Raw genomic sequence first — 21,471 nt, 5'->3', positions numbered from 1 at the left:
GATCTATGTGTCTGCTTTTGTGCCAGTTCCATACTGTCTTGATGATTTCAGCTTTGTAATAGAACATGAAGACTGGAATTGTGATGCCACCAACTTTGGCTTTCTTTTTCAACATTCCTCTGGCTATTTGAGGTCTTCTCTGGTTCCATATAAATTTTAGGATTATTTGTTCCATTTCTTTGAAAAAATGAATGGGATTTTGATCAGGATTACATTAAACATGTAGAATGCTTTAGCTAGCATAGACATTTCCACAATGTTCTTCCAATCCATGAACATGAAAAATTTTTCCATTTCTTTGTGTTTTTCTCAATTTCTTTTTTGAGTACATTATAGTTTTCTGAGTAGAGATTCTCTGCCTCCTTGGTTAGGTTTCTTCCTAGCTATTTTATGGTTTGGGGTGCATTTTCAAATGGGATTGACTCTTTAATTTCTCTTTCTTCTGTCTTGTTGTTGTTATATAGAAATGCAACTGATTTCTGTGCATGAATTTTATATCCTGACACTTTACTGAATTCATGTACAAGTTAGACCAGATTTGGAGTGGAGTCTTTGGTTTTCCACATTAAGTATCATATCACCTGCAAAGAGTAATAGGTTGTCTTCTTCTTTCCTGATTTGGATGCCTTTAGTTGATTTTTGTTGTCTGATTGCTGAGGCTAGGACTTCTGGTACTATGTTGAATAGCAGTGATGATAATGGACATCCCTGCCATACACCTGACCTTAGCGGAAAAGCTCTCAGCCTTTCTCCATTGAGAATGGCATTCGCTGTAGCTTTTTCATAGATGTCATTGAGGATATTAAGGTATGTACCCTCTATTCTTACAGTATGAAGAGTTTAGATCAAGAAAGGAGGCTGTACTTTGTCAACTGCTTTTTCAGCATCTATTAAGACTATCATATGGTTCTTGTTCTTTCTTTTATTAATGTATTGTATCACATTGATTGATTTGTGGGTGTTGAACCAACCTTGCAGCCCTAGAATAAATCCCACTTTGTTGTGGTGAATAATCCTTTTAATGTACTGTTGAATCCTATTGGTAGTATTTTGGTGAGAATTTTTGCATCTGTGTTCATCAAGGATATTGGTCTATAATTCTCTTTTTTGATGGGATCCTTGTCTGGTTTTGGGATCAAGGTAATGCTGGTCCAATAAAATGAGTTGGGAAATTCTCCTTCCATTTCTATTTTTTGGAACAGCTTCAGGAGAATTGGAATTAATTCTTCTTTAAATGTTTGGTAGAACTCCCCTGGGAAGCTGTGTGGCCCTGGGCTCTTGTTTCCATGACTGCTTCAATCTCCTTATGGGCTATTGGTCTGTTCCGTTGTTCTATTTAATCCTGGTTCAGTTGTAATAGTTTATACGTCTCTAGGAATGCATCCATTTCTGACAGATTGTCAAATTTGCTGGCATATAGTTGCGCATAACATATTCTTCTGTTTGCTGTTGGTTGTGATCTCTCCTCTTTCATTCACGATTTTATATATTGGGGTCCTTTCTCTTTTCTTTTTGATAAGACTGGCCAGGGGATTATCAATCTTATTAATTCATTCAGAGATCCAGTTCCTAGTTTCATTGATTTGTTCCAATGTTTTGGTTTTTCATTTGTTTGGTTGGGGTTTTTGTTTGTTTGCTTGTTTCTATTTCATTCATTTCTTCTCTCATCTTTATTATTTCTCTTCTCATATTGGGTTTAGGCTTTCGTTGTTGTTCTTTCTCCATTTCCTTTAGGTGTAGGGTTAGGTTGTATATTTGAAACCTTTCTTGTTTCTTGAGAAAGGCTTGTGTCGTTATATATTTTCCTCTCAGGACTGTCTTTGTTGTGTCCCACAGATTTCGAACAGTTGTGTTTTCATTATCATTTGTTTCCATGATTTTTTTCAATTCTTCTTTCATTTCCTGGTTGACTCACTCATTCTTCAGCAGGATGCCCTTTAGCTTCCACGTATTTGGGTTCTTTTCAAATTTCCTCTTGTGTTGAATTCTAGCTTCAGAGCACTGTGGTCTGAAAATATGCAGGGAATGATCCCAATCTTTTGATATTGGTTGAGACCTGGTTTGCAACCCAGGATGTGTTCTATTCTGGAGACTGTTCTATTTGCACTAGTGAAGAATGTGTATTCTGTTGCTTTGGGATGGAATGTTCTAAATATACCTGTGATGTCCATCTGGTCCAATGTGTCATTTAAGGCCTTTATTTCCTTGTTGATCTTTTGCTTGGATGATTTGTCCATTTCAGTGAGGAGGAGGGTGTTAAAGTCCCCTACTATTATTGTATTATCATCATTCTGAACTATAGATCTGACATATTCCCAATGCCTGTATTGATTAGGTCCAGAGCCTTCAGTACTGCCTCTTGTGTTTTGTTTTTTGTTTTTTTTTTGTTGTTGTTGTTGTTTGTTTGTTTGTTTTTGCGGTGAGTTTTTCTGCCTTGTCATTTTATTCAGATAAGAATATATGAAGGAGAGAATAAAATACTAAAAGGGTGGAAAAGACCCCAGAAAAATGTGCATTAACCAAATTGAAGAGACCTCAAATCGTGGGGAGAAGAAAAGACGAAAATAGAAGTTCCTAAAGAATTATTTTTAAAAAGAAAATATATATATTAGACTAGTGAATAGAACAGAACCATCCACTTGATTTTGGGAGTATTTTGGTCTCTTAGAAGAAACTACCTCCTAAAATTTTAAAGAAAGACAAATATATATATATATATATATATATATATATATATATATACACACACACACACACACACTCACACAAATAAGGGTGGACACAATGAAGGGATGGAATATGACTGTAAAGATGAAAATTTTCTAAAAATTCTAAAATAGGATTTGATAAGTCAGTTGGGAAAGAAAGAAAAAGAAAGTGGAGAGAATTTGCTCAGGCTGGAGACTAGAACAATCCTTGTGTTAGATTTAGGGTATATTTTGATCTATTAGAAGTTGTATCCCAAATTTTTTTAGAAGAAAAAACCTTATGTGTATACAAAAGATAAAGTTAAATACAATGAAATAATAAAAGTTCAAAAAAAATTTTAAAGAAAGGTATTGTTAAGATAAACTTGTTAAAAACGTTATAAGAGGAAAGAGTAGAAGTTAAAAAAATTAGATTAAGAAATAAAATTTTGAAAATTTAATTAGCTTTGCAAGACTAAAGAATCATGGGGAGAAAGCCATGAGTTCCATGCCTTGCTTTCCACTCCTCTGGAATTCTGTTGTCTTCCTTGATCAGTGAGCTTGGTCTTGGCTGGATTTCTTGCTGATCTTCTGGGGGAGCAGCCTGTTGTAGTGATTCTCAAGTGTCTTTGCCCCAGGCAGAATTGCACTGCTCTTGCCAGGGGCCAGGCTAAGAAATGTGCTCAGGTTTGGTCTTGGGAGCTTTTGTTCCCTGAACGCTTTCTGTACAGCTCTGGAGGACAGGAATGAAAATGCCAGCCTACCAATCTCTGGCCCAGAGGAGGGGAGAGCTCAGTGCACCCTCGGAAAAAAATATTCAATTACTCCAGTCTCCCTGGTCTGCAGCTGCACTCTGAGCTCACCCAGCCTGTGACCAGTCGTATCTGTCTCTGGCACACAGCCCCATTTGGATTCTGAAACCCAGCAGATTACTGCTGCTCTGCTCTTCTGGGGGGGGTAGGTCTCCCCAGATCTGCCACTTGTGGGGTCCCTGCTAAAAGAGCAGTGGCCCGACTGTGCCACAGATCATGGTTTAAGGTAACCCCGAGCTAAGAGCTCACTCCTCAGATCCATCTCTCTAGCCTGCTTCCCCGCTCTAATACCTGCAAGCTCTGCTACACTCAGAAACCCCAGATCCTTCTGTGACCCCGTGGGACCTGAGACCACACTGTCCCCACAAGGGCTCCACTCCTGCTTAGCTTCTGAACGATGTCCCTCAGTGGAGCAGACTTTTAAAAGTCCTGATTTTGTGCTCTGTTGCTCCACCGCTTGCCAGGAGGCAGCCCCCCCCCCCCCCCCCGCGGTCTATCTTCCCATTGCTTCAGATTCAGTTCTCCATAGGTCCTACCTTTCAGAAAGTGGTCAATTTTCTGTTTCTAAAATTGTTGCTCTTCTTCTCTTCGATCTCATGTTGGATTTGTAGGTGTTTGGAATGGTTTGATAACTATCTAACTGAACTCCTGTGACCTGATGTCATCTCAGCCTGCTACTCCTCCACCATCATCTGATTCAAACATTCTTAAGCAAGGTGGTCTTTAGCTTCCAGATGTTTGGATTCCTTCCAAACTTTTTCTTGTGGTTGAGTTCCAGTTTCAAAACATTGTGATCTGAGAATATGCAGGGAATAATCTCAATTATTTGGTATTGGTTGAGTCCTGATTTGTGACCCAGTATGTGGTCTATTCTGGAGAAAGTTCCACGTGCACTCGAATGAGTATTCTGTTGTTTTAGGGTGGAATGTTTTGTATATATCTATGAGGTCCATCTGGTCCAATGTGTCATTCAATGCTCTTGTTTCCTTATTCATTTTCTGCTTGGATGATCTGCCTGATCTGTCTATTACTGAGAGTGGCATGTTAAGATCCTCTACTATTAATGTATTCATATCAATATGACCCTTTATGTTGATTAATAGTTGTCTTATGTAGTTGGCTACTCCTGTATTGGGGGCATAAATATTTACAAATGTTAGATCTTCTTGGTGGATAGACCCTTTAAGAATGATGTAGAGTCTTTCTTTATCTCTGACTACAGTCTCTATATGAATATTTTAAAAATAGATAAGCAAAAGAAAATCACAGGTATATGTATCAAAAAACTTCAAGTTAAAGGTTTATTATGGAATTTGTTGTACTGAACCTCTCATTGTGATGGTAAATATGTTAAAGGAATTATAAAAAAATAAAAAGAACAAGAATAGTGAGAAGGAATTAAAAATAAAAGTTGCATCTATGAAGTATACAAGTTTTAGGGCAATACCAGAAGTTTAATATCTTCTTTTCCCCTGGTATTAGGGTTTTACAGTTTTATGGGGACCCTGTGTTGGTTGTCCTTTTGGGGATTTTTGCTGGCTTTCTGGGGGAGGGGCCTGCCAGGCTGTTTTTCAGGCAGTCTTGCTTGGGTTGAGTCCTCCTGCTCCCTATCAAGGGGCTGGAATCTTAGGAAACAGGTTTTTCAGGCTTTTGTTCTCTGGAGGGTCCCCCTCTCCCTGTGGCTTTTGGTGGTTCTTCAGAGGTTTAGAGGAAAACAAACTGCACCCAGATCTCCATCTCAGAAAGCAGCTCCAGTCTGGTCCCCTCTGGGTGGTCCAGAGCACATAGACTCCCCCTCTGCCACCTCCCCATGGCAGAACACGTCTCCAGCCACATTCTCAGGGGTTGCAGGAGCTTCCACTTGTCTCTATACCCTGGTGCTACTAAAAGCATGAGCAATATTAGTCCAGAGAGCCCGCTTCCAGGGCTGCCTTTGCTGTGGCTGTCTGGGCAGGTCCAGACAACTGGAGCGATACCAACCAGAGATAGACACTGAGATTTTCAGGATGGTCTGTCCTGGGAGTTTTCAGACTCTTGCAGGTCCTAGAGAGCACTGGCTAGGGCCCACATGGACCTCTCTCAGGGGATGGTGTGGAAGGCGACTCAGACCCTAGTTGTGCAGCGCACGTGCAGAATGCAAAAGGGTGTGGTTCTAGAGAGCACCAGCTGGCGTCCACACCAGACTCACACGCACTGCTACCCAGATGCTCTCACAAGCACTGGCGGCTCAGGGACCAGGGTCTGGATTCCTTGCTGCACTCCCTCTGGCAAGGCACTTGCAGTGGCCATCCTGGGTCTGTGGGCTTAAGCCCCTAACTGCCCAATTCCACCAATTTCCCCTTAAGATCTTTTTCTCTTTTTAAGTGCTTTTAACTAGACTCCAAGTTAATGCTGGTCCCCAATCACAGGGCACTCTTGTATTGGGGTATTACTTTCCAATGTGTTGCTTCTAGTGGCTCCCTCCCCCTTTTGTTGATCTTCTGATATCAGTCCGATGTTCCCACTCTGCTTTACCTGTCCACTGGTATCTGCTGACCCCACAGGGATCCAGAAGTATATAATCCTACTCCTCAGGCTGATTTCATGGGTGTTCAAAGTGTTCTGGTAGATAATCAGCTCACTTTAAGGGACTGGTTGAAACAGCGTCTCCTACTTCTCTGCCATCTTGCCCCTCTGCTTTTAAGACTTTTTATCATTAACATTTGATATTTTAATTATTATGTGTTGTGGTGTGCTCCTTTTTGGGTTTATGTTGTTTGGAACTCTTTGTGCTTTTTGGCCCTGGATGTCTATTTTCTTTCTCAGTTTAGACAAGTTTTCAGCTACCATCTTTTAAAAAAAGTTTTGTGCTTCATTCTATCTCTCTTCTTCTGGGACCCCTATAGTGAACATTTTCTTAGCTTGAACTCTTAAACTATGCTAATTTTTAAAATTATTTTATCGTTTTGCTCTTCACCTTGGTTTCCCATCACTATCTTCCAAATCATTGATATGTTCTCCTAAATCTGTTAAATTGATGATTTCCTGTGTTTATTTCAGTTATTTTTTTCCCATTTTATTTTTTTCAGCATAACAGTATTCATTGTTTTTGCACAACACCCAGTGCTCCATGCAAAACGTGCCCTCCCTATTACCCACCACCTGTTCCCCCAACCTCCCACCCCTGACCCTTCAAAACCCTCAGGTTGTTTTTCAGAGTCCATAGTCTCTTATATTTCAGTTATTTTATTCCTCAACTCTAATTGGCTCTTAAATTTTGTATCTCTTTGTTGAAGGTCTTACTGAAGCCATCCACTCTTCTGTCCTTCCAGTGCACATCTCTAGGATGATTACTTTTAATTACCTTAAATTTTTTATCAGGCATTTTTTTATCTTTGTTTCATTAGTTCTTTTCTGATATTTTGCATTGTTCTTTCTTCTACAGCATATTTCTCTGTTTCCTCATTTTGCTTGACTTTCTGTGCTTGTTTCTGTGGATTAGGTAGGACAGCTACATTTAAACTTGGAGGAATGGTTTCATGTATGGTCATCCCCTATGTAGACTGTGTGCTTGGCGAATTTACCTGCCTGACTGGAGCTGTAGATGTTATGGGCTGGGGGTTCCAATGCTCTCCAAAGTTCAAAAAGTTAGCACTTTGGTAAGGCAGCTGAAGCTCATGTGGTCACAGACGGGTGTGTTCCTTGTGCTCTCCAGTAGCAGGTGATTTGGCAAGACAGTTTAAACTAAAGTGCATGCAAGCTGGGTTGTTCTGAGGTCTACACACAGAAAGCACCTTAACAGGATAGCTGAAGCTGAAATAGGTGTTAGCAGGGGTGTCCCAGAGCTTTCCACACAGAGGGTGCTCTGGCTGTGCAGCTAGAGCTGAGAGATGGGGTGTGGGTTGGGAGGTCTTGTTTTCTGTGCACGGGCCCCCTGGCAGGACAGCTGAAGCTGAAATGGATGTAATCCATGGTGTCTTGAGGCTTTCCATAAAGGGAATCTCTGGTAGAGTAACTGGACCTAAGGTGCTATGTGGGCTGTGAGTTTTCTGGGCCCTCTGAGCAGAGGGTTTCCTGGTAGTATAGCTGAAGCTAAAGTTAGTATAAGCCAGGAAACCCAGTGCACTTTGCATAGAGGACAACTTGGCAGGATACTTGATGTGAGTGTAAACTGAGGTATTCTGGGACTCTACACACTGAGGGTGATCTGGTGGGACAGCTGAAGCTGAACTGGGTTGTAGGCTGGGATGTCACCGGGTGCTCAGTGTAGAGGATGTCTTGGCCAGGCAACTGGAGCTGAGGCTGGTCTGGGCAGGGGAATTTTGGGACACTTTGCACAGGGGGAGCTTGGAAGGGGGCTGAAACTGATACAGGCATTGGGCAGGAGGCTTCAGGTGCTCTGCACTGGGGGCACCTGGGCAGAGTAGCTGGATCCAAAGTAGACAGTCATATGGGAGGTTCTGGAGCACTCTGCAACAGGGACGCCCTAGCAAGCCATTTGAAATTGAACTGGTATGGGCCTGGTTGTTCTAGGGTGCTTTGTGTCTGTGTCATCTGGGAGCAGAGGTTGGAGCTCTGGCGAGCACTAAACAGGGGTGTCCTGGTGTGCACCATCCTCTGGCCACTTAGACAAGATAGCTAGGGCTGGTGTAGGCTAGGGTCCTGGGACATATTGAGGTGGCAGGATGGTTAGGGCACATAGACTGCACTGTTTGGTGCTTTCAAGGTAGAAGAACAGACCATGTCAGCCCCTCTCACCAAAAGATAGCTTCAGCAACTCCCTCCCATTTGACAGAGTTCTAGAGCTGGCTCTTTTATAAACTAGTGGCTCTTTTAAACCACAGCTTTTTGTCTGTGCCCAAGGACAGATTCTTTTCTTAGTCCTTCGGTACTTTCCTTCCCCACTGCAGTTGCGGCACCAGGGGTGGGGTTTCTCTTTTTGTACAGTGTTTCTGTCTTGCTGTTCTCTTTCATCATTCTTCATTTCATTGTGCAGAAGCTGCTCAGTGGGCTGCCAATTCTTCTTCAGGAAGAATTGTTCTATAAATAAGTATAACTTGGTGTGTTCCATGAAGGATGTGATTTCAGGGTCTTCCTGAGTCGCCATCTTGGACTAGAAACCCTGTCTCTCACAAGTTTTAGTATGTTGTTTCAATTTGTTTTTGCTTTGGGTTTTTTTCCTCAAGATATTTTCTGAGTTCCTTTTAGATTTCTTTGCCCATTGCCTTTGGTTTTTCAGGAGTGTGTTATTTTTCACATATTGGTGAAATTTCCTGCTTTCTCTTGCTGTTGTTTTATAATTTCATACTATTGTGTTTGGAAAAGATATCCGATATGATTTCAATATTCTGAAATGTTAAAACTTATTTTGTGACTAACACATGATCTATCCTGGAAAATGTTTCTTGTGTGCTTAAGAGGAGTGTGCATTCTGCTACTGTTGGGTGGAATGCTTTCTATGTGTCCATTAGGTCTATTTAGTCTAAAGTGTACTTCAAGTCCATTATTGTCATATTCATTTTCTGTCTGCATGATCCATTCATTGTTGAATAAAATAGGGTACTGATGTGCCCTACTATTATTGTATTGCTATTTTTTTCCTTCTGATCTGTTAACAAATGTTTATTATATTTAAGTGTTCCAATATTGGGTGAATATATATTTACAGTTGTTATATCTTCTTAATAAAATTATCATATTACTGTATAATTATATTGGGCTTTTTTCACAGCCTTTTGTCTTAAACTATATCATCTGATATAAGTATAGCTACCCCTGTTCTCTGTTGGTGTCCTTGTTGCGTGGAATACCTTTTCCATACCTTGACTTTCAGAAACAAACAAACAACAAAATAGATTCTTAAATAAGTTTCCTTAAATTTTTGGTGACTCTCTTGTAAGTAGCATATAGTTGAGTGTCAATTTTTCACCCATTCAGACAGCCCATACCCTTTGATATGTGAATTTAAACTATGTACATTCAGAATAATTATTAAGAATTTACTATTGTGATTATTAAATTATTCTCTGATTCTATTAAGGATCGTTTGTTCCTTTTTACCTTTTTTGGTGTTTTGTTTGTGAACTGATGACTATTCTAAGACTGTGGATTGATTCTTTTCTCTTTGTCCTTGTACACCTACTATGGGTTTTAGATTTCTTGTTACAATAAGGCTTTCATAATGTATCTTACAAGCCTATTTTAGACTGACAATAACTCAAATTGTACATAAAAGCTCTATATATTCTCTTGCCCTTACCCCACACCTTATGTTTATGTCCCAATTTCTTCTCTTTTTAAATTAAGATATAATGGACCGGGGGTACCTGGGTGGCTCAGTGGGTTAAGCCTCTACCTTCAGCTCAGGTCATGATCTCAGGGTCCTGGGATCGAGCCCCACATCGGGCTCTCTGCTCAGTGGGGAGCCTGCTTCCTCCTCTCTCTCTGCCTGCCTCTCTGCCTACTTGTGATCTCTGTCTGTCAAATAAATAAATCTTAAAAAAAAAGATATAATGGACCTATAACATTATATTAGTTTTAGTTGTACAATATCATGATTCAATACTTGTATATATTGTGAAATAACCATCACAATAAGTCAACATCCATCACCACACATAATTACATTTTTCCATTGGATGTTCTTTCCTGCGTTGTCAAAGATCAGTTGACCATAGAGTTGAGAGTCTGTTTCTGGGATCTCATTCTGTTTCACTAATCTATGTGTTTGTTTTTGTTCCAATACTGTATTGTATCAATGGTATTTGATAGAAATTGCATTGAAAGTATACAATAAATGGGGCTGGGAAAACTGGGAAAACATATGCAGAAAAATGAAACCAGACTATTCTCTTACACCATACACAAAGATAAACTCAAAATGGATGAAAGATTTCAATCTTTCAATCTTTAAATCCATTAAAATCCTAGAGGAGAACATAGGCAGTAACCTTTTTGTCATTGGACACAGGAACTTCTTTCAAGACATGTCTCTAAAGGCAAGGGAAACAAAAGAAAAAATGAACTACTGGGACTTCATCAAAATAAAAAGATTTTGCACAACAAAGGAAACAGTCAGAAAAACTAAGGGGCAACTCATGGAAAGGAATAAGATATATGCAAATGACATTTTAGATAAAGGGCTTGTATCCAAGATCTATAAAGAACTACTCAAACTCAACACCCAAAAAACAAATAACCCAGTCAAGAAATAGGCAGAAGACAGAAATAGACACTTCTCTAAGGAAAGCATACAAATAGCAAAGAAACACATTAAAAAATGTTCAACATCACTAGCCATCAGGGAAATACAAATCAAAACCACAATGAGATACCACGTTATACCAACCAGAATGGCCAAATTTAACAAGACAGGAAGCAACAAGTGATGGCGAGTTTGAGGAGAAGTGGGACCCCTCTTACACTGTTGGTGGGAATGCAAGCTGGTACAGTCACTCTGGAAAACTGTATCGAGCTTCCTGAAGATGTTAAAAATAGAGTTATCCTATGACTCAGCAATTGCACTACTAGGTATTTACCCCAGAGATACAGATGTAGTGAAAAGAAGGGGCACATGCACCTCAAGGTTCATAGCAGCAATGTCCACCATAGCCAAACTGTGGAAGAAACCAAGATGCCCTTCAACAGCCAAATTTATGGATAAAGAAAATGTGGTTCAGATATACGATGGAATATTACTCAGTCATTTGAAAGGATGAATACCTACCATTTGCATTGGCATGGATGGAATTGAAGGGGATCATGCTAAATGAAATAAGTCAAGAAGAGAAAGACAATTACCATATGGCTTCACTCATATGCAGAGCAGAAGGAATAGACCAGAGGACCCCAGAAGAAGGGAGGGAAAACTAAACGGGAAGAAATCAGAGAAGGAGAAAAACTGTGAGAGACTCTGGACTCCAGAAAACAAACTGAAGGTTACAGAGGGGAGGGGGTGGGTGGATGGGGTTATCAGGCAATGGGTATTAAGGAGCACACGTGTTGGGATGAGCACTGGGTGTTATATACAACTAATAAATCGTTGAACACTACCACAAAAACATACAAAACTATACATTGGCTAACTGAACATAATGGGAAATATAAATAAATAAATAAATACAGCTTTTTGTTTGTTTTCATAAGGACTTTTAAGTTCTACTCATATATCATATTTCAAATACGTCATAAAGTATTATTAACTCTCATTGCCATGCTCTAAGTTACAGCTCCATGACATCTGAAATATGAAAGTTTATACCTTTGGAGTCCCTTCACCCATTTCTGCCCACCTGTTGGCCACACTTCTAGTAACCACCAATATGTTCTCTGTATTTGCAAGCTTCCCCCCACCTCAGGTGTTAGATTCTCCATTTAAGTGAAATCATCTGGAATTTTTGTTTTCTCTGCCTAACATATTTTACTTAGCATAATGCCCACAAGGTCCATCCATGGTGTTGCAAATGGCATGATAAGTGACTGAGCAGTGTGTATATGTGTGTGTATATGCGTGTTTGATATCTTCCTTATCCATACATCTATCAATGGACACTTAAGTCGTTTCCATATCTGAGCTATTGTAAATAATTCTGTAATGAACACAGCGAGGCAGAAACCATTTTGAATTACTGTTTTGTTTTTTTTTTTTTCAGATAAAACCTAGAAATGAAGTATTGTATCATATAGTAGAGATGATAGATAGATAGAGTAGATAGATAGATAATGGATAGATAGATAGAGTAGATAGATAAATGATATATACTTATTGTAAGTAAGCTCTACATCCAATATGGAGCTTGGACGTATGAACCTGAGATCAAGAGTTACATCCTCTACCAACTAAGCCAGCCAGGCACCCCTCTATTTTTAATTTTTAAGGAACCTCCACACTGTTTTCCATGGTGGCAGAACAAATTTATATTCCCACCAATAGTGCAAATCACCTTTTATTTTACATCTTTGCAAACATTTATTTCTTGTCTGTTTGATAATAGACATTATAACAGGTGTAAGATGAGATCTCACTGTGATTTTGATTTGCACTTCCCTGATGATCAATCATATTGAGAATTTTTTCAACCTGATAGTATCTGTACATCTTCTTTGGGAAAATATCTATTCATTTCCTGGGACTATTTTTTTCATCAGATTGTTTGTTTTTTAACTAATGAGTTGTATGAAATTTTTATATATTTTGGGTACTAACCCTTTGTCAAATATGACATAAAATATTTTCTCCCATTCAGTATGTTGTATTTTCATTTGTTGATGGTTTCCTTCGGTTTATGGAACCTTTTTAGATTGATATAGTCCCAATTGTTTATTGTTTTCTTCTGGTGCCTTTGCTACTGGAAGTCAGTTCCAAAAAATCATTACCAAGTCTTATGTCAAAGAGCCTACCTGCTAGGTTTTCTTCTAGGGAGTTTTATGGGTTTAGGTCTTATAGTCAAGTCTTTAATCTACTTTGAGATAATTTTCTTATAAGGTATAAGATAGTGGTCCAGTTTCATTCCTTTGCATGTGGCTGTCCTATTTGCCCAGCACGATTTATTGAAGAGACAGACCTTTTCCCATTGTTTATTCATGGCTCCTTTGCAGTAAATTAATTGGCCATATATGTATGGGTTTATTTCTGGGTTCTTGATTATGTTCCCTTGATCTTTGTGTCTATTTTTATAACAATGCCATATTGTTTTGATACCTATACTTTTGTATATACTTTGAACTCGGGAAGTGTGTTGTATCCAACTTTGTTCTTCTTTCTCAAAATTCCTTTAACAACTTAGGATGTTTAATGATTCCATACAGATTTTAAGATTATTTTTACTATTTCTGTAAAAAAATGTCAATGGAGACGTTCACAGCAGCATTATCAAACATAGTCAAACTGTGGAAAGATCCCAGATATTCATTGACTGATGAATGGATAAAGAAGAGATATATAGATATAATCTATACATAACATAATGGACTATTACTCAGCCATCAAAAAGAATGAAATCTTGCCACTACAGCAACATGGATGGAGCTAGAGTGTATTATGCTAAGTAAAATAAGTCAGTTAGAGAAAAACAAATAACATGTGATTTTACTCATGTGTGGATTTTTGAAACAAAACAGAAGAACATATGGAAAGCAAAAAAAGAGAGAGAGAAGAAACAATAAGATAGAGAAGAAACAGGATTGCTGGAGGGAGGTGGGTGAGGTATTAGCTAAATGGGTGATGGATATTAAGGAGGGCACTTGTTATGATGAGCACTGGGTGTTACGTGTAATTGATGAACCACTAAATTCTACTCCTGAAACCAATATTATGTTACATGTTAACCAACTAGAATTTAGATAAAAAATTTGAAACAAACGAAAAATGAAACAAATGCCATCGGAATTGTGAAAGAGATTGGATACAATCTGTAGGTAACTTTGGGTAATATGTACATTTTAACAATATTAGTTCCTCCAATTCATGAGTATGGAATATATTCTATTTATTTGTTGTTGTTGTTTTTACAATGTCTTACATCAATGTCTTAAAGTTTTCAGTGTACAAGCCTTTCAAATCCTAGGATATTTCCTAGATATTTTACTAGTTTTTTTTTAATATTTTATTTATTTATTTGACAGAGAGAGATCACAAGTAGATAGAGAGGCAGGCAGAGAGAGAGAGAGAGGGAAGCAGGCTCCCTGCTGAGCAGAGAGCCCGATGCAGGACTCGATCCCAGGACCCTGAGATCATGACCTGAGCCGAAGGCAGCAGCTTAACCCACTGAGCCACCCAGGCGCCCCTATTTTACTAGTTTTGATGCAATTATAAAATGGATTGCTTTCTTAATTACTTTTTCTTTTTGATTTTTCACAATTAGAATATAGAAACAAAACAGATTTTTCTGCCATATTAACTATGCATCCTGAAAATTTAGTGAATTTTTATAAGGTGTAACAGCTATTTGGGCAGAATATTTAGGATTTTTTAATATAAAATATCATTTTATCTGAAGATAGTGACAGTTTTACTTCTTACTTTCCCATTGGGGTGCTCTTCCTTGTTCTTGTCTTTTCTCTTGTTTTCTTTCTTTCTCTTTCTCTCTCTCTTTCCGTCTTTCTCTGCTGTAGATTTGTCCTAGCTGCTGTAGCTACTACTGGCACTTTTATTTTATGTTAAATCAAAGTGGAGAGCATACATGCTTATCTTGTCCTGATCTTAGAGAAAGAGCTTTTAATGTTTCACCATTGAGGGTTTGACATAAGTGGCCTTTACTAGGTTGAGGTACCAAGTGACCAAGTCATTGAGAGTTTCTATCATAAAAGGATGATTAAATTTGTCAAATGATTTTTCTACATATATTGAGATAATCATATGATTTATATCCTTCATTTTTAATATGGTGCATCCTTGATTTATTTGTAGATGTTGAACTATCCTTGCATCCCAAATATAAATCCTACTTGATAATGGTGTATTTTCCTTTTAATGTATTTTTGAATTTTGTTTGCTTATATTTTGTTAAAGGCACTTCCATCTATATTCATCATGTGTATTAACATGTAATTTTCTTTCTTTTGTTTGCCTTGTCTGGTTTTGGTATTATGGTAATGTTTGCCTTAAAAATGACTTTAGGGGTGTCTGGGTGGCTCAGTTAGTTAAGCAACTGCCTTCAGCTAAGGTCATGATCCCAGAGACCCGGGATCGAATCGCACATCAGGTTCCCAGCTCTACAGAGAGTCTGCTTCTCCCTTTGACCTTCTCCTCTTTCATGCTCTCTCTCACTGTCTCTCTCACTCACTCTCTCTCTCAAATAAATAAATAAATAATTTTTTAAAATTACTTTAGAAGTGTTCCATCTTTTTTTCCATTTTTTTGGAAGTGCTTAAGAAGGATTTCTAGTAATTCTTTTTTTTTTTTTTCCAATGTTTGGTAGAATTCAACAATGAAGACAACTGAAACTGGACTTTTGTCAGGAACATTTTGATTACAGCTTCTGTATTTTAACTAGTAGTCAGTCTATACAGGTCTTTTATTTTTCATGATTCAGTCTTGGTAGGCCATATATGTGTTTAGGAATTTATTCATTTATTCATACTTTTTTTCATTTTCATACTTTTGACTTACTTTTTTTTGTATTTTTTGTATATCCCTTTTAATGTATCCTTATTTCAGATTTTATTTATTTATGTCTTCTCTACTTTTTCTTGGTGAGCCTTGTTAAAGGTAGTTATCTTCTATTTTCTTAATTTTCAAAGAATCAGCTCCTGGAGAGAGGAAAGATGGTGGAGGAGTAGGGGACCCTGTTTCAACAGTCCCCTGCATTTAGCTGAGTATCTACCAAACCATTCTGAATGCCCACAAAATCAGCCCGAAATGTGAGAATATATATCTGGATCTCTACAAGCAGAAAAGGAACTGTTTATTGCAAGGTAAGATGTGCAGGGTGGTGAATCTACAGGGAGATAGCAGAAGATAAACAGAAGAGGGAGAGAGCCTCCATAAGCTGGCTCTTGGAAGGTGATATAACACCAGACTGCAAAATCAGACACCTTAGAAATCTGCTCTAGGGAGTGACATACCTCTCTTAAAGGGGCTCTGGAAATGAAGAGGCTGAATTCTAGGTAGAACATTGTGGTCTCAGGATACAAGAAGCCTCAGAGCCATAGAGACTTCTGGGACTGATAGAGTGCCTGAGCAGGGGAACCAGGAAGCAGGTTATTGTCAGCGAGCCCAGGAAGGGACACTCAGCTCGAATCATCATAAACTACAAACCAAGTGGTTGAAAATCTCTCTTCTCCTGGGCAGCCTGAAAAAATTAGGAACCTACAGCCACAAACAGACAAAAACTCACAAAGTGTTAGAGGCCAGGAAAGAGCTTTAGAGCAGCACCCAGACATTACCCAAGAGCTTCAGGCATGCACGCGAGCTTATGGCCACTCGTGATTTCAGAAGCGAAAAGGGCAGTGACACTCCTGGGCCGCTGGGACTACCTCTGAGAGGGTTACTGTGGGTAGCATTATGGGAGGCTGTATTTTTGGTGATACATAGAGAAACGGAGATTGTCCTAGAGGGTTTGGTGAAGAAAGCAGACTGTGATTTCTCTGCTTTGGGTTAGAGGCTTGGATATGACCATTTTTCCTCTCACCCTTGGAAGAGTCACGAAAAGTCCCTGGGAACAAAAGCACAGAGGACGAGTTTCCACTGAGCCCATCCACTGACAAGGGCAAGGCAATTCCACCAAAGCAGGGTTACCTGGGAAACAGAATGGCAGGCCTCTGCCCCAGAAGACAGGCTGGCAGAGCAAGTGCAGGACCACACCACAGATCTCATAAGATTGTAAAATCCCAATGCTAGGAGAAAATTGTATATTGAGCTCTAGCTGCTGCCTCATGGCTTGTTCATTTTTCAGATAAAACTCTCCTTTTTTTTCTTTTTCTTATGCCTTTTCTGTTTTTTTTTCTTTTTATTTTTTTCTCATTTCAGCTAAATGTTTATAATATCAACTTATATGTCATTGTACATTTTTAACTTGTATTTTTTCACACTTATTTTTTATAGATAGATGCTTATTGAAGACTTTTTTTCACTATTCAATTTTACCTTTATAAATATACAAATTTTACTTTCCTTGTAATTTTGGGAAATAGTGTCCTCTAACACAGACCAAAATACACCTAGGAACAAATGAAACAATCTGCTTTGTCCACACTGAGAGATTATAGTACCCTTCCCCTCACCCTCTTTTTAATTTTTTTTAATTTTATAAATTTTATTCTTCTGTTTTCATTTTGGCTTGGCTTTTTCAGCATTGCCTTCTGAACACTCTGGATTTTGCTAGGGTGCATTTTCCTTGGGTCATGGTTGATATTTTGGGCTCTGCTCATTCACCCGAAGATCCCTCAACAGAATGACTAGGAGGAGGGACTCCCAACAAAGAAAACAGAGACAGTATCCTCTACCATAGACCTAATGGATATGGATATAAACAAGATGTCAGATAGAACTCGGGATATCAATAATCAAATCAATAGGTAGGCTTAGAAGAAGCATTGGTGACAATATAGGAACTCTAAGAATAGAAATGAGACCTAAACAGACCAAACTAAAAATTGATCTGAATGAGAAGACATGATACTTTATATGGAAAACGAAAAGACTCCACCTCAAATTATAGAATTCATACAGCAATTCAGGAATGTGGCAGGATACAAAGTCAGTGTACATAAATCAGTTGTTTTCTTATACACTAACAATGAAAATACAGAAAGGGAAATTCCAGAATCAATTCCATTTAGTATACAAGAACCATAACAGACCTGGGAATAAACGTATCTGAAGAGGTAAAGGATCCGTACTTGAGGAACTACAGAACACTCATGAAAGAAATTGAAGAAGACACAAAAATATAGAAGACCATTCCATGCTCATGGATCAGAAGAATAAGCATTGTTAAAATGTCTATACTGCCTAGAGCAATCTATACTTTCAATGTCATTCTGATCAAAATTCTACCAGCATTTTTCAAAGAGCTGGAACAAACAATCCTAAAATTTGTATGGAGCCAGAAGAGACCCCAAATTGCTATGGAAATGTTGAAAAAGAAAAACAAAATTGGGGCATCAAGTTTTCTGATTTCAAGCTTTACTACAAAGCTGTGATCACCAAGACAGCATGGAACTGACACAAAAACAGACACATAGACCCGCAGAACAGAGTAGAGAGCCCAGATATTGACCCTCAACTTTATGGGCAAATAATCTTCGACAAAGCAAGAAAAAATAACCAGTGGAAAAAAGATTGTCTCTTCAATAAATTGTGCTGGGAAAATTGGACAGCTATGTATAGAAGAGTGAAACTCGACATTATCTTACACCATACACAAAGATAAACTCGAAATGGATAAAAGACCTCAAAGTGAAGCAGAAATCCATCAGAATCCTAGAAGAGAACATAGGAAGTAACCTCTTCAACATCGGCCACAGCAACTTCTTTCAAGATATGTCTCCAGGGGGGCCTGGGTGTCTCAGTTGGTTAAGCGACTGCCTTCGGCTCAGGTCATGATCCCAGAGTCCTGGGATCAAGTCCCCCATCAGACTCCCAGCTCCATGGGGCGTCTGCTTCTCCCTCTGACCTCCCCTCTCATGCTCTCTCATTCTGTCTCTCTCTCTCTCAAATAAATAAATACAATTTTTAGAAAAAAAAAGATATATCTCCAAAGGTAAAGGAAACAAAAGTGAAAATGAATTTTTGGGATCTCATCAAGATCAAAAGCTTCTGCACAGCAGAGAAAACAGTCAACAAAACAGAGAGGCAACCCACAGAATGGGAGAAGATATTCACAAATGACAGCACAGACAAAGGGCTGATATCCAAGATCTATAAGAACCAAGATCTATAAAGAACTCCTCAAACTCAACACACACAAGACATGTCAAAAAATGGGCAGAAGACATGAACAGACAATTCTCCAATGAAGACATAAAAATGGCTAACAGACACATGAAAAAATGTTCATCATCACTAGCCATCAGGGAGATTTAAATCAAAACCACTTTGAAATACCACTTTACAACAGTTATTTTGGCCAAAATTAACAAGACAGTAAACAATATGTACTGGAGAGAATGAGATGCAGTCTAAATTGGATACTCTAACAGCCAGGAAATGAGGCAGAAGAAGGAATTAGTGATCTAGAAGATAAACTGATGGAAAAGAAAGAAGTGGAGGAAAACAGAGATAGGCTGCTAGTAACACACGAAAAAAGTTTTGCAGAGATTAATTATGCCATGAAATGTTCCAATGTCAGAAATATTGGGATCCCAAAGGGGTGGGGAGAGAGGGCTAGAATGTATATGAGCAAATCATAGCTGAGAAGTTCCCTCATCTGGGGAAGAAAACAATCATTCATGTCCAAGAGGCAGAGGGGATCCCTCCAAAAATCACTAAAAATAGACCAATACCTTGGCATATAATGGTGAATCTTGCAAATCTTAGAGCTAAGGACCCTATCTTAAGTGCAGCTAGGGGTAAAAGATTTCTTACATATGGAGGAAGAAACATCGGAATAACATCAGACTAATCCACAGAGACCTGGCAAGCCAGAAAGTGTTGGCAAGACATAGTCAGGTACTGAATGAGAAGAAATTGCAGCCAAGAATACTTTATCCAGCAAAGTTGTCATTCAGAATGGATGGACAGACAAAGAGCTTCCAGGACAGGCAGAAAATGAAAGAATATGTGACCACCAAGCCAGCCCTGCAAGAAATATTAAAGGGGGTTCTATGAAAGAAGAAAGACTTCAAGTATAAAATAGGCCAGAAATTAACAGAGACAAAATTAGGGACACCTGGGGGGCTCAGTGGGTTAAAGTCTCTGCCTTTGGCTCAGGCCACAATCCCAGGGTCCTAGGATTGAGCCCCGAGTCGGGCTTTCTGCTCTGCGGACAGTATGCTTCCTCCTCTCTCTCTGCCTGCCTCTCGTCCTACTTGTGATCTCTGTCTGTCAAATAAATAAATAAAATCTTTAAAAAAAAAGAGAAAGAAAGAAAGAAAGAAAGAAAGAAAGAAAGAAAGAAAGAAAGAAACAGGAATTTACAGGCAATATAGTGGCAATAAATTCATATTTTCCCAATACTTAATCTCAATGTAAATGGACTGAATGCTACCATCAAAAGACACAGGGTTTCCAGTTGGTTAAAAGAAAAAAGCAGGACTCATCCATATGCTGTATACAAGATACTCATTTTGAACCTAAAGATACCTCCAGATTGAAAGTGAGTGGATGCAGAACAATTTTTCATGCCAACAGACCTCTAAAGAAAGCTGGAGCAGCAATTCTTTTTTTATTTTATTTTATTTTAACTTTTCAGTGTTCCAAGATCCAATTGTTTATGCCACATCTAGTAGTCCATGCAATATGTGCCCTCCTTAATACCTACCACCAGGCTCACCCAACTCTCCACCCCCCTCCCCCAAAACCCTCAGTTTGTTTCTCAGAGTCCACAGTCTCTTATGGTTCTTCTCCCCCTCTGACTTCCCCCAACTCACTTCTTTCCTTCTCCCAATGTCCTCCGTGTTATTCCTCATGCTCCACAAGTAAGTGAAACCATATGATAATTGACTCTCTCTGCTTGACTTATTTCACTCAGCATAATCTCCTTCAGTCCCATCCACGTTGATACAAAAGTTGGGTATTCATCTTTTCTTTTTTTTTTTTGTTACATCTTTTTTTTATTTTTTTTTTATTTGTTTATTTACAGCATAACAGTGTTCATTGTTTTGGCATCACACCCAGTGCTCCATGCAGTACGTGCCCTCCCTATTACCCACCACCTGGTTCCTCAACCTCCCACCCCCCCCCCCCGCCCCTTCAAAACCCTCTGGTTGTTTTTCAGAGTCCATAGTCTCTCATGGTTCATCTCCCCTTCCAGTTTCCCTCACTCCCTCTCCTCTCCATCTCCCCATGACCTCCATGTTATTTGTTATGCTCCACAAATAAGTGAGACCATATGATACTTGACTCTCTCTGCTTGACTTATTTCACTCAGCATAATTTCTTCCAGTCCCATCCATGTTGCTACAAGGGTATTCATCTTTTCTGATGGAGGCATAATACTCCATTGTATATATGGAATATATCTTTTTTTTCCTCTTGATTGCTTTTATATTTCCAGTTTTTTTCCATTTTATTTATTTTATCAGCATAACAGTATTCATTGTTTTTGCACAACACCCAGTGCTCCATGCAATAGGAATATATCTTTTCGATCCATTCATCTGTTGAAGGGCATCTTGGCTCTTTCCACAGGTTGGCGACTGTGCCCATTGCTGGAGCAGCAATTCTTATATCAGACAACTTAGATTTTAAACCAAAGGCTGTAATAAGAGATATATAGGGACATTATATCATACTTAAAGTCTCTATCCAACAAGAAGATCTAACAATTGTAAATATCTCTGCCCCCAACATGGGAACAGCCAATTACATAAACCAACTAAAAACCAAAATA

At 38.8% G+C, this 21,471-nt stretch overlaps 1 protein-coding gene and 1 pseudogene across 2 annotated transcripts in view; one reads left to right on the top strand and one right to left on the bottom strand.

Annotated features, from left to right (window-relative positions):
• NBDY (negative regulator of P-body association) overlaps nt 1-21,471 on the bottom strand; it is a 169,810-nt gene that overhangs the window by 21,316 nt on the left and 127,023 nt on the right. Inside the window, exon 3 of one of the 2 annotated variants that reach the window (XM_045995854.1) lies at nt 21,203-21,337. The exons of the other annotated variant lie outside the window; for it this stretch is intronic. The gene's annotated coding sequence lies outside the window, so the exon portion shown is untranslated. Of the gene's footprint in view, nt 1-21,202; nt 21,338-21,471 lie in introns of those variants that run through there. 2 annotated transcript variants of the gene reach the window in all.
• LOC123934643 overlaps nt 1-21,471 on the top strand; it is a 150,958-nt pseudogene that overhangs the window by 105,084 nt on the left and 24,403 nt on the right.

This window comes from Meles meles, chromosome X, assembly GCF_922984935.1.
Source record: "Meles meles chromosome X, mMelMel3.1 paternal haplotype, whole genome shotgun sequence".
NCBI lineage: Eukaryota > Metazoa > Chordata > Mammalia > Carnivora > Mustelidae > Meles > Meles meles.
This window is presented reverse-complemented; position numbering and strand designations above follow the sequence as displayed.